Source organism: Terrapene carolina, unplaced genomic scaffold, assembly GCF_002925995.2.
Source record: "Terrapene carolina triunguis isolate 2854851 unplaced genomic scaffold, T_m_triunguis-2.0 Scaffold35022, whole genome shotgun sequence".
Classification (NCBI taxonomy): domain Eukaryota; kingdom Metazoa; phylum Chordata; order Testudines; family Emydidae; genus Terrapene; species Terrapene triunguis.
Window position 1 is genome coordinate 9,826,278 of NW_020699373.1, and position 10,988 is coordinate 9,837,265.

At 40.0% G+C, this 10,988-nt stretch overlaps 1 pseudogene; it reads left to right on the forward strand.

The window, feature by feature from the left end:
- Nucleotides 1–249: 249 nt before the first annotated feature.
- Nucleotides 250–2,303, forward strand: LOC112117236 (annotated as a pseudogene).
- Nucleotides 2,304–10,988: the final 8,685 nt, after the last annotated feature.

Below are 10,988 nucleotides of genomic sequence, written 5' to 3' on the forward strand. Positions count from 1 at the left end.
CTCGTATTGAATATCATGGCGTAAAGAGAACGTGGCACGCAAGCATGTTGACGTCTACCCCTTTCGGTCACGTTTCAGTTAGTGACGTCGTACCCCTTCCGCTCGAGGCTGCGCGAACTGCAGTGGTATGCACACACCATTCTCTTTATGCCATGTTGAATATAACATATTCACTCAACATGTTCAAACCTGTGGGTCTTTACTGTGTGTGCGATAAGCACAACTAAACTAGCTTCGCTCAAAACAATATAAATATTTGTGACAAACAAAATTTGACAAAAATCAGTATTTCTAAATATTGTTACTAAACCTAATCACCATGGATTTGTGGCTAAAAGAAGGAACTTTGAAATGAAAAGCAAGTTCTTCTGGTACTCCAACTGTGGCCGAAATAAACGAGCAAAATATTGTGACACTTCAAAGTGAGGATGAACAATTGCAGTCTTTTGTTGCCGAAAAATCTGTTAGTACTAGTGAGTTATCCAAGGTGAAAGAATTTCCACTGAAGTATATCAAAAAACAAGAAGAAGCAGGTGTTAAAAGACCGAAACAAAAGTATGATTAAAGTTATTTGTATTTCAGTTTTACGTGTGTTGGAAATAAAGATGTTCCTGATGCGCAGTGCGTCGTGTGCAACAAAATACTAGCAAACAGTTCATTGGCTCCTGCTAAACTTCATAGGCATTTGGAAACCAGGCATGCTGAATACAAAGACAAAGATAAGTTTTTTCAAGAGGAAGCGTGACTCACTTGGAAATAGTAAACTTTCGATGATTAAAATTGCTAAAACAGACAACAAAAGTGCAACAGAGGCATCTTATTGAGTAAGTTACCGTATAGTGCTTGCCGGAGAAGCTCACACTATTGGAGAAACGCTTATCAAGCCTTGCGCGAAAGATATTGTAACGTGCATGTTGAGCGCGCAGTCTGGTAAAAAAATTGATGCTGTACAGTTGTCAAATAATACTGCTGCACGCCGTATTAAAGATCTTGCCGATGACATAGAAAAAGAGCTAGTTTGCCGACTGAAAATTTGCCATGAGTATTCATTGCAGCTGGATGAGTCCACTGACGTTTCAGGACTTGCTGTGCTACTAGTATTTGTCCAATATAGATTTAATAATATTATTGAAGAGGACCTGCTCTTATGTGAATCTCTGCAAAGCAACACAACTGGAGAAGAAATATTCAACTGCATCAACAATTTTATCAGAAAGCATGAAATTAGTTGGGAAAAATGTATTGATGTATGTACTGATGGTGCTCGGGCAATGATCGGGAAGATGAAGGGAGCTGTAACGCGAATAAGTGTGGCACCAGAAAGCACTAAGAGCCATTGTGTTCTACACAGACAAGCACTTCCAGTTAAAAAAATACCAGCATATCTGAAAATTGTGCTCGATGAAGCAGTACAAATTATCAATTTTGTCAAATCTCGACCACTTCAATCCAGGTTATTTAAAATTTTGTGTGAGGAAATGGGTAGTCAGCACAAAGCGCTTCTTTTACATACGGAAGTGAGGTGGCTATCCAGAGGAAAAGTGCTTGTGAGGCTTTTTGAGCTTCGTAGTGAATTACTGGTATTCTTCACTTCAGGACAAAAATGTAATGACTGTCTGACAAATTCCTCATGGCTAATGAGACTTGCATATCTTGCAGATATTTTTGCAAAATTAAATGAAATTAATCTGTCGCTGCAAGGAAAGAATGTGACCATTTTTACTACAATGGATAAAATTTCGTCGTTAAAAAAGAAACTGGAATTCTGGGCATCTTCTGTAGAACAGAATAACTTTGTCTGCTTCCCCAGTAAATGAATTTCGGACTGAAATAAATTCTACAGTCCAGGAAGAAGTTTCCAGCACCATTTTACAGCACTTACGTGACTTGCAGGCCTCTTTATTAGAATATTTTCCTACAACTACTGATGATAATGCTTGGTTTCGAAATCCGTTTGTAATTACAGCCAAACCAATCGACTTTACTGCGCACGATTATGAAAGCCTAATTGACTTAATTTCTGATTCTGATTTGAAACAAAAGTTTAAGGAGCTTCCGCTGAATAATTTTGGAGCAGCCTAATAGAAGAGTACCCTAATGTGGCTAAATGTGCAGTTCGAGTGCTCCTTCCTTTTGCTACAACTTATTTGTGTGAGACGGGATTTTCGTATTATACTGCAACAAAAACCAAATATAGGAATAGACTTGATGCTGCGCCTGACACGAGGATTCAACTTTCCAGCATTATTCCTAATATTAAGCGAATTTGTGATAGAAAAACGCAGAAACACCAATCCCATTAAATCCAAATTTGTATTTCTGTTTATAAAAATAGATTTTCCTAGTAAAAAGCTAATTTGTTTGGTGTTTGTGTATATATAAAAACAGGTTGTTTTTTTTAAGTAGAACACTTTTTAATTTTGACTCTTGCACTTGATTTTTGTACTACTTTATACGCGCTTTCCAGTTAGAAATTGTTAGTTCAAGTTATTTTAAATTTGTATTTTTGCTTTGTTTTATAAAATAAAATATATTTTAGCGTAAATAGCGCAATTTTTTATTTGAAAACCAAACGACTACAAAATAATATTAGAAGTGTTCCATAATAGGCTAAAAAGTGTTCCGTGGCCAAAAAAGTTTGGGAAACGCTGGTTTATATGGTAAGGAGCCCTGTAGGCCCTGCACTGGAACCAATTAAATGCCTGGTATAGGAGAGTATGGGTGATGGGCAGGTAGTGCCCCACCCTTGTGTTAAAAGTTTAATAAAGTTGCGGCCTGCTGCTTAATTCCATGCATATGTCTATCCTCCTTTTGCTGCTGTGTCCACATCAATTTAACCCACTGCTTGAGACCTATACAGGCAGAAGACTGTATAGTAAGTAGAAGTGATTATATATTTATCTAGGTTTTTTAAAAATATATGTTGTACCAAAAGAGAGAGGGGTGTTTTACAGACAAAGTCCATGCCCCAAGCAGTTCAAAATCTCAAGAGGCAAGATGCAGATAACAGATATAGGGAAGGATGACTAAAATGTTTATGGTTTTGACACATTTTGCTAGTTCCACTTTTATTTGTATTTTTTGGTTTGTTGCTTTTATTTGTGCAAACACTTCACTGAGGGAGCAGTAGCATTTTAATCTCTTCATTCCACTAACAGTTTAGATTTTGTTTGGTTTCTTTTCTACTCTAAATCCATAAGTCTTACATCTTACCTACACACAGGTTTTGTACCGCTATAACTAATCTTTGCAGGATCAGGGCCTTACAACGTAAGGGTAATTTCTCAATACATTTTACAAACCTGTTTACCTGGAAATAAAATTTGAGTACAGAAGTGTTGATGTTACAGAAGAAAATCTTTTATTGAAAGAGTTAATTATGTCTCTACCTTCTGGCCAGAAGGATTGGCACATATTTGCAAAATGTATCCTTTTCTAATCACTCTTGATCAACTGGCTATTTTCAACTTTGAGATTTATACTAGGTTTCTAAACGAAAGCTATCCTCCCCCCCCCTCTTTTTGTCACCAAACTAATTAACACCATTTATTTGATCAGGAAAAGTTTATTAAAACAAGTCCACATATTCCTGTGGAATAGTGATCACTCTCTCTTTTCTCTTTGTAGGTTGTGGCATCAGTGGCTGAAAAGTTTTCAATGGGTAGAAGTTCTTCACTGAGAGCTAGCACTAGAAATTCACAGGAGAAGAGGTTGGTAAATGTATGTTGATAATATGCATCCGAAGAACTGGGTTGTAGCCCACGAAAGCTTATGCTCTAATAAATTTGTTAGTCTCTTAGGTGCCACAAGTACTCCTGTTCTTTTTGCGGATACAGACTAACACGGCTGCTACTCTGAAACCTGTTGATAATATGTCTGTCTTAACTACCTGTTTGCATAAATTCTATGTTGCCTTATGTACAGAAGTGATCAGAAAACAAAAATAAGCGTGCACTCTGCAAGCAGCCTTGTCACTCTTCCCTCCCCACTATAAAAGCTGATTGTGGTTTTAAAGGAGTATTTCTTTACACCTTTGCAGAATGACTTTTTTTTTTTGCCACTCTTAAAGAACTGGGAGTTTGGGTGAGTCATACATCCTTTGGGAAGGCCGTTTCACCAACAGACAATAAAATGTTGTATGATAGCAGATTTTCAGGTCAGCCAGCGCAGTTGAGACTGTGAAGAATTTGTGAGATGATGAGAGAGAGCTTTTGATAAGGAGAAAGCCTAATGCTCAGAAAATATCTGAGGAGCAAAATCAACAACATGACCTCCAGAAGAACTCTGCATCACCCTGCAGCACATGCAGGAAACGTTCAAAATGTTGGCAGCTACGGAAATATTTTAGCTGAATTTTTCAGCAGAAGCATAGCACTTCTTCACTGAATTGTGAAGCACAGTGGAAGCATAAATTGACAGTCTTGTGTGGTGCTGACTGGCTAAGAGCCAATGATTAGCCCAAACAGCCACTTCAGTGTTGTGACTGAACATAATCTGGAGTGTCACATCTTTGTTGATGAGTCAAAATCTTCCTTGCTCCATTACACTGACAGTTTTTTTATCTGAATTCATCACTGTCATCCAATCTCCCTCTAATGTGCAATCACATGATCAATTTCCTGCTTATGATTATGCCTTTCCTTCAAATGAAAACAGAAGCCATCTGTACTCAGTTATTACAGTAACTCCAAATGAAGCAGATTCAGAACAAGCATATGCCAGTGCCTCTACATCAAGTATTAATGAGGCACCTTTTATTTATGACACTCCAGGCCCATCATATTACAGTTCAGAGCTGGGTCATGATATTGTGTGTTCTTTGGACACTGCTGTTAATTCAGCTGAAGAAACTATTAAAAGTGGAGCTAATTTTCAAATGTTGTTACAGACTGACCAAGGACCAAAGGATGATGATAGTGGATCTTTTTCCTATAACAATATAATTTTGGCAATTTTATGTAAATTTTATTCAATTATGTAAGTAAAACCCCCTGTAGGGTTTAAGCTCAAATCCTTGAAGAGCAAAATTAAATGTTTCTTGCTTTTGAAAATATTAATAGACTCAAACATGTCTTCATTCAGAAATTCACACAGGGGAATTTTTATGTGTGTGTGGGTTTGTTTGTTTGTTTGTTTTAAATCCATGATCAGCATACTGGTCCCTACTGTGTCACTGATTTTTAAGTGGAACTCTTTATTGGCCTGAATAGGAAATTCTACTTAAAAATTGATGACATGAAAGGGGACACTATATTTTATTTAAATAATTGTCATAAAATGTTTCTCCAAACCATGGCACTTGCTTGCATGTGTTATAATGATTAGCTTTTAATGTTTACATTCAATAAACATAAAAGTCAAAATACCCTGCAAATAATAAGTGTCTGTGTTACAAGCTGGCCAGGTCCTCTCTTTTGGATAGTCAGCAGTCTGTTGTAAGTGGGCCCAATCTGGGGCGCTATGAGCTTCTAAATCCTCTGGGTCTGACTGAGTCCACTCTCAGGGGCACATTCCCAGGCACAGATTTCTTGTCCAAGTTCTTCCTTGGGTTGTGTGGTTCTGCAGCCCGGCTGCCTAGGTTCTGAAACCAGCGTCTCAGACCTCCTGAGCCCCTAGTTACATATATGCACTCCCCCAATGTTCCACCTGGATGTGGGTATTCTCTTTCCTAGTTTATCTCCTTTGAAGACAACATGCCATGAAAGCAATCCAAGACAGGCTTAGCAAAGCAATTTCTTAACCATCAGTCACTTTACTCCTAAAAGCACAAGAGAGTTAAAATTTTTTGAAAACAGCGAAAGTCTTAAAATGCCTCCCCCCCCCCACCCCCTTTGCCATCACTTAGTCTGATCTCGCTCCTTCGGTGAGTTGAGGTCTGGTCCACTGTTCAGGCTAGGCAGAGTCTTTCCCTCCAGCCTTTTCTTCCGGCATATAGGACTAGACTCACCACCCCTTCCACAGAGTGCACCCTTCCTTAAAAACAGTCTGATCCTTGTTGCCATGTGTCTCGGCAGAGAAACTCTAATCCAGGGGTGTCAAACTCATTTCACATATCGGGCCTGATCCAATACTCTGCCACTTGGCATGAGTCGCATTCAACAAAAGTTAATAAACTAGAAATAAAGATAAAACATGTTGGTAATTGCTTACATTCACACTTTGATTTATTTGAAGTCTCCTTTTCTTTCACTTGCAAGCTTGGGGTATCTACTCTCCAGCCAGTGGGTAAGCGCTCTTCAGTGCCTTTTTCCCTCAGCCAGACATGTACTAGCTTCCACCAGATTTATGCCCTTCCAGCACCTCTTAAATGCAACCAAATGATTCTATAAAAAGTTTTGCTGGAGGTCTTGAAACAAAATGGTGATAACAAAACTAAATGGAGTTCACAGTTTGATGTAGACATATCCCACTCTGTCACAGTATGTACAACTTATACAGAAGTATAATAATATTTTTACAGTGGAATCATGCATAAGGACCCAAGGCCAGTAAGACTGGCCATAGTCCGTAATATAGTTTTTACTTCACCGTGAAGCTAAACATCCACTTCACATTCGTGTGCAACTGTTACTGAAAGAAAAAACATTTAAAAAATGCAGTATACTTGCCAAATACAGTCTTTGACATGTTTTATCAGCCAGCTGCAGCTTCCTATTTAAGGTCTTTCACTGTACAAGCTACAGATTTCTGAGTATTTGATAGCACTTGGCTTTATCATGTCATGCCCCAAAAGGATGTGCAGATGTTACCATTTCTGTTTGATCAGCACAAAGGAAATCACGATAGTAGCAGACCTAATGAATAAAATAAAATTCTCTGTGTCTTCCAGAGTGGGACAATAGACGAATGAGCCCTGAGAATAAAATAAAATTATACCAGCCTAATTTGAGTAAAAGTATTAACTCATTAAACAAAGCAATCTATTCACTGACACTAGGTGAATTGCCCCGATTCATTCCGTGTTGTGGTTCCCATGGTCCGTGAAAGACTTTCTAGACTATCTTTCATATTGTTGCATTTCAATAAATGGTCCATTTTCATTTCAGCAGAAGTCACCAAGGATTTGTGCTGCTCCTGGCTTGACCTTCCAGCCCCTTTAATAAATACTGTCAGCTGATCGCCTCCAAGACAACATGTCTTCCCTTGAAATCTCACTCATCATTTGCTAGGAAACATGGGGGAAGATTCAGCCTATGATTAAGTATCTCTTGCTTATGTACACTAACAAATATTGGTGTTTTCAAGCTTGTGTAGATTGGAAGACGTTAGGCAATATTAGCAGATCTTCCCCCCAGAAGAAGTATTTTGGCATTATTGAAATTCTTACAACTGTGATTAGTTTTTCAAGTGAAAACTAATGTAGCCTCCTAAAACTCAGACATCCAGAGTCACTGTGGCATTTTCAGTGGAAATTCGATTGAAAATCCTTCCTTGCTAATGGTTGTTTGGGAACTATGTGAAATTAAATTGGTAGACTTCATTCAGTCCTCATTGGACAACTGCCAGCATTCCCCATATCCACCACCTTTAGCACCTTTGTTGGCATTTTCAGCAAAGAGGCTAAAGATTTTTAACAGCATGGATCTGCACTGTTCTGTCTCTAAGAGCTTGTTCTTTTAGGGGAGGTTTGAAATACATGGATAGGGTAGGATTTGTACCCCCCCTAACAATGCAACAGTGTCTGTTCTGTAGATAAACAGATTATGCCGTTCTTCAGCGCTCTCACGCTGGTATCTTTCACAATAACTAAATTCACATTTTTTTCAAGGAGTAGTAAAATATAAGCTGAGATGCTATTTTTTGATGGCCTTAAATATTCTGAAAAGAAAAATGTTAATCTTTACTTAATATCTATGCTATGGGGCCAATTGCTGTAGTCTTTACTCAGTTTTTAATGAAGCAAAACTCCCATTGAATTCAATGATATAAGATTGTAAAGGAGTGTGTATCCTGTACTGGCCCTGAAAGTGTTAAGGGGAGCTAGAGACTCAATTAGGCAACTACAGGGCATGGCAGGCCCAACTAAGGATGAGACCCAGCTGGGTAGCTACTATAAAGGAAGAGCTTCAGGGCTAAAGGAGGAGGTGTTGCATTGCCTGGCATGGCCTGGCCTGGCCTGGCCTGAACAGAGGATGCTGGCAAGAGGACAGCAGAGAAGCCACTGGAGTGGAGCAAGCTCTGCTGGTGAGCCTTGATAAATGGGCATAATTTAGATCTCTTGGGGGGTGTTCAGCTGAAGAAGAGAGCAAAGGGGAAACTTAAGAGGGGTGAAAGTTCAAGGAGTAAGGCCAAAGTGATTTAAGTTTCTATTTTCACGTGGGATTTGTTGGGGGATGCTAGGGCCCGGCTGCAAGTTCCTATCCTGGAAAAAAAACCTTGAACCTGGAGAGGCTGTGGAGCATGGGACAATAGAGAGATTGTGGGTTCTGAGGAAAAACACAGGTACACAGTGAGCCCAGGAAGGAGCTGTGGGAATTGTCTGCAGACAGCTGATGTGGGAGGAAGGAGAACACCACTGGCCTGGAGCGAGTGTGGGCATGGGGACTGAAAGCTGGAGAGCCTTCCAGGCCTAGCCACGTGGGAGCATGCAGTCAGTGAGTCACATGTCTGCAAAGACATTATCTTCTAGAACAGGCTTGACTGTAGGCTGGATTCTGAGCTGGTGTAAATCAACACAACTCTATTGAAGTCCGTAGAGCTATACCAGTTGACACCAGCTGAGCATTTGGCCCTGTGTATTCATAATGTCACATTTCTTTTGTGTCTCAAAAAATATTGACTCAAAAACACCCTTGAGGCCAGTTAAAAACAAGCATTCATGTATGCAAACACATGTCACTGTGAGAAGACAAAATATTTTGTTTCAAATATTGGCTTTTTAAAGTTGAAAGAAGACTCTCCTTTTGTGGAGTTTAGGGGTTGTTTTGCTTGCTGGAGGTTTCAATTAATTTTGTAGCAGAACAGGATTTACTTCCTTAGACAACACATAATGGAGTTATCTGTTCACTCAATCTGTGTATTTTTCTAATGCAAGTTGTTCAAAATCTCCATAGAAGCATAAAGCTATGTAAATATGTTGTTGTTCATTATGCACATGTATAAACCAGCCTAAATGAACAAACTGAATATACAGTAGACTAGAATTTTAAGACAGGTTTGCAGAGGCTGAACCAAGCCATACAGAAAAGCAAGACAAGTGGAACAAAAAGAATTGCTACCCAATAAGCTTTATAAATAACAAACTGAATTATATCCACCAATTCATGGGTACAGCTTCCTATGGTGTCTTTCAATCAGCAAACTGCTGTTTTCCATCAGTAGACGAAGATAAAACTCTCCAGCTTAACATGTAATTAAGTTTAGAAAGAGGATGCACCTTTTTACTTTACCAATCCTGGAATAGATTATTGAAGTATGGAAGGTAGTCACAATGGAGAAGTTGGAACTACTACTGAGAGAGAAAGCAGACAGAGCACAAATACACCTGAGGATCTAATACACGTATTTTTTTTATTCCTTGTTGCTAGATTGTTGAAATTATTAAAAACTGCAAGAATCTAATGTATTTCCCTAGAATCTATGCTGTTTACTTTTTGCATTTTACATTAGACTGATCCATGGGAGTAATTGCCCCCAGATAGTCGTGTTCCCTCCCTCCCCTCCCGGGTCTGAGGGACCAAGAGACTGAGGATCTGCAATCAGCACTTGGGGACAGGAGCCAAAATGAAATCCTAGACTGCCACTCCTCCTGTCTGATCTGTTGGGACAGAAGCAAGAAGTACCCAGCTACGATCAGAGTGATAGACAATCTATGAAATCCTAGACTGATAGAAGGATGGGATGATGATGAGGTGACAGGATGTCCTGCCCATCCCAGGCTCTAATACTAATGCACTCCTGCTACTGTTAGGGATGTGGGGAAGCAGCTGGCAGTTCCTTAAAGGCTTGCTGCTCCCCCGCATGGCTCTCTGATCTGCTCCCCGCTCCCATGGTGGCTCCTGATGCAGCCAGCTCTCTGAGGTATATTTGGGGAGAGAGCTGCTAACTGTCTCCTGCCTCACGTGTGCTGTGCTGGGGGACTGTTTGGCGTTGTCTTGTGCTCTACAGAGCTATCAATGAGCTGGATAAGTTGGGAAGCTCAGAATTAGCTTAATGTGCAAGGACATGGGAGTGAGGGGGACAGCCACAAGTGGAAGAGGGGTGGAAAAAAAGGAAGGGAAAGATGGCAGCCACCAGAGAAAGCAGTGAGTTGGAGTGGCTTAGTTGAGGGGAACAGAGCATGGGAAAAGCTGCTCTTCTAAGCTGTCCAAAGGGACTCTATGAACTTATTTATGGGGTCCACTTACAGTGTTATGTCCTCGGACTCTGCAGAGGAGCATTTAAATGCTTACATTTATTCGTTCACAGTAGGTAAATATCTTCTAGGCTGACAAGAAGGCATGGTCACTCCCCCAAGGAGCTTAAAATCGAAGAACTGACAGACACAGGTTAAGCAGAAAAGGAACAACATATAAGCAGTGTGGTCAACATAATACTTGGCAATGCCTTGAAAAGGTCATATAGATTCACTGAAGGCAGCAGGTCAGTTTTCAGGAGGGACTTACAAATATTCAACTTAATTTTGAAAACCGTATTTTTAATAAAATCCTGAAAACACTCCTTCTAAATCGAGAATCGACTGTGACTGATGACACCAGCAACTCCATCCCTCTGCACCCGATCTGCGAAACTCTTGCCAACCCCCCCAACACCTGAGGAGGTCTGCAAAGCAATTAAACAAATGAAGAACAATAAAGCACCAGGTCCTGATGGCATACCAGCTGAAGTACTGAAAGTGGGGGGGAGAAACACTGACTAACAAGCTTCACTTGCAGCTCGTCAAAATCTAGCATACCAAAGAAATCCCTGCTGACTGACATAATGCTACCATCGTCACGATTTTCAAAAAGGGAGACAGGGCCGACTGTGGCAACTGGTGAGGTATTGCC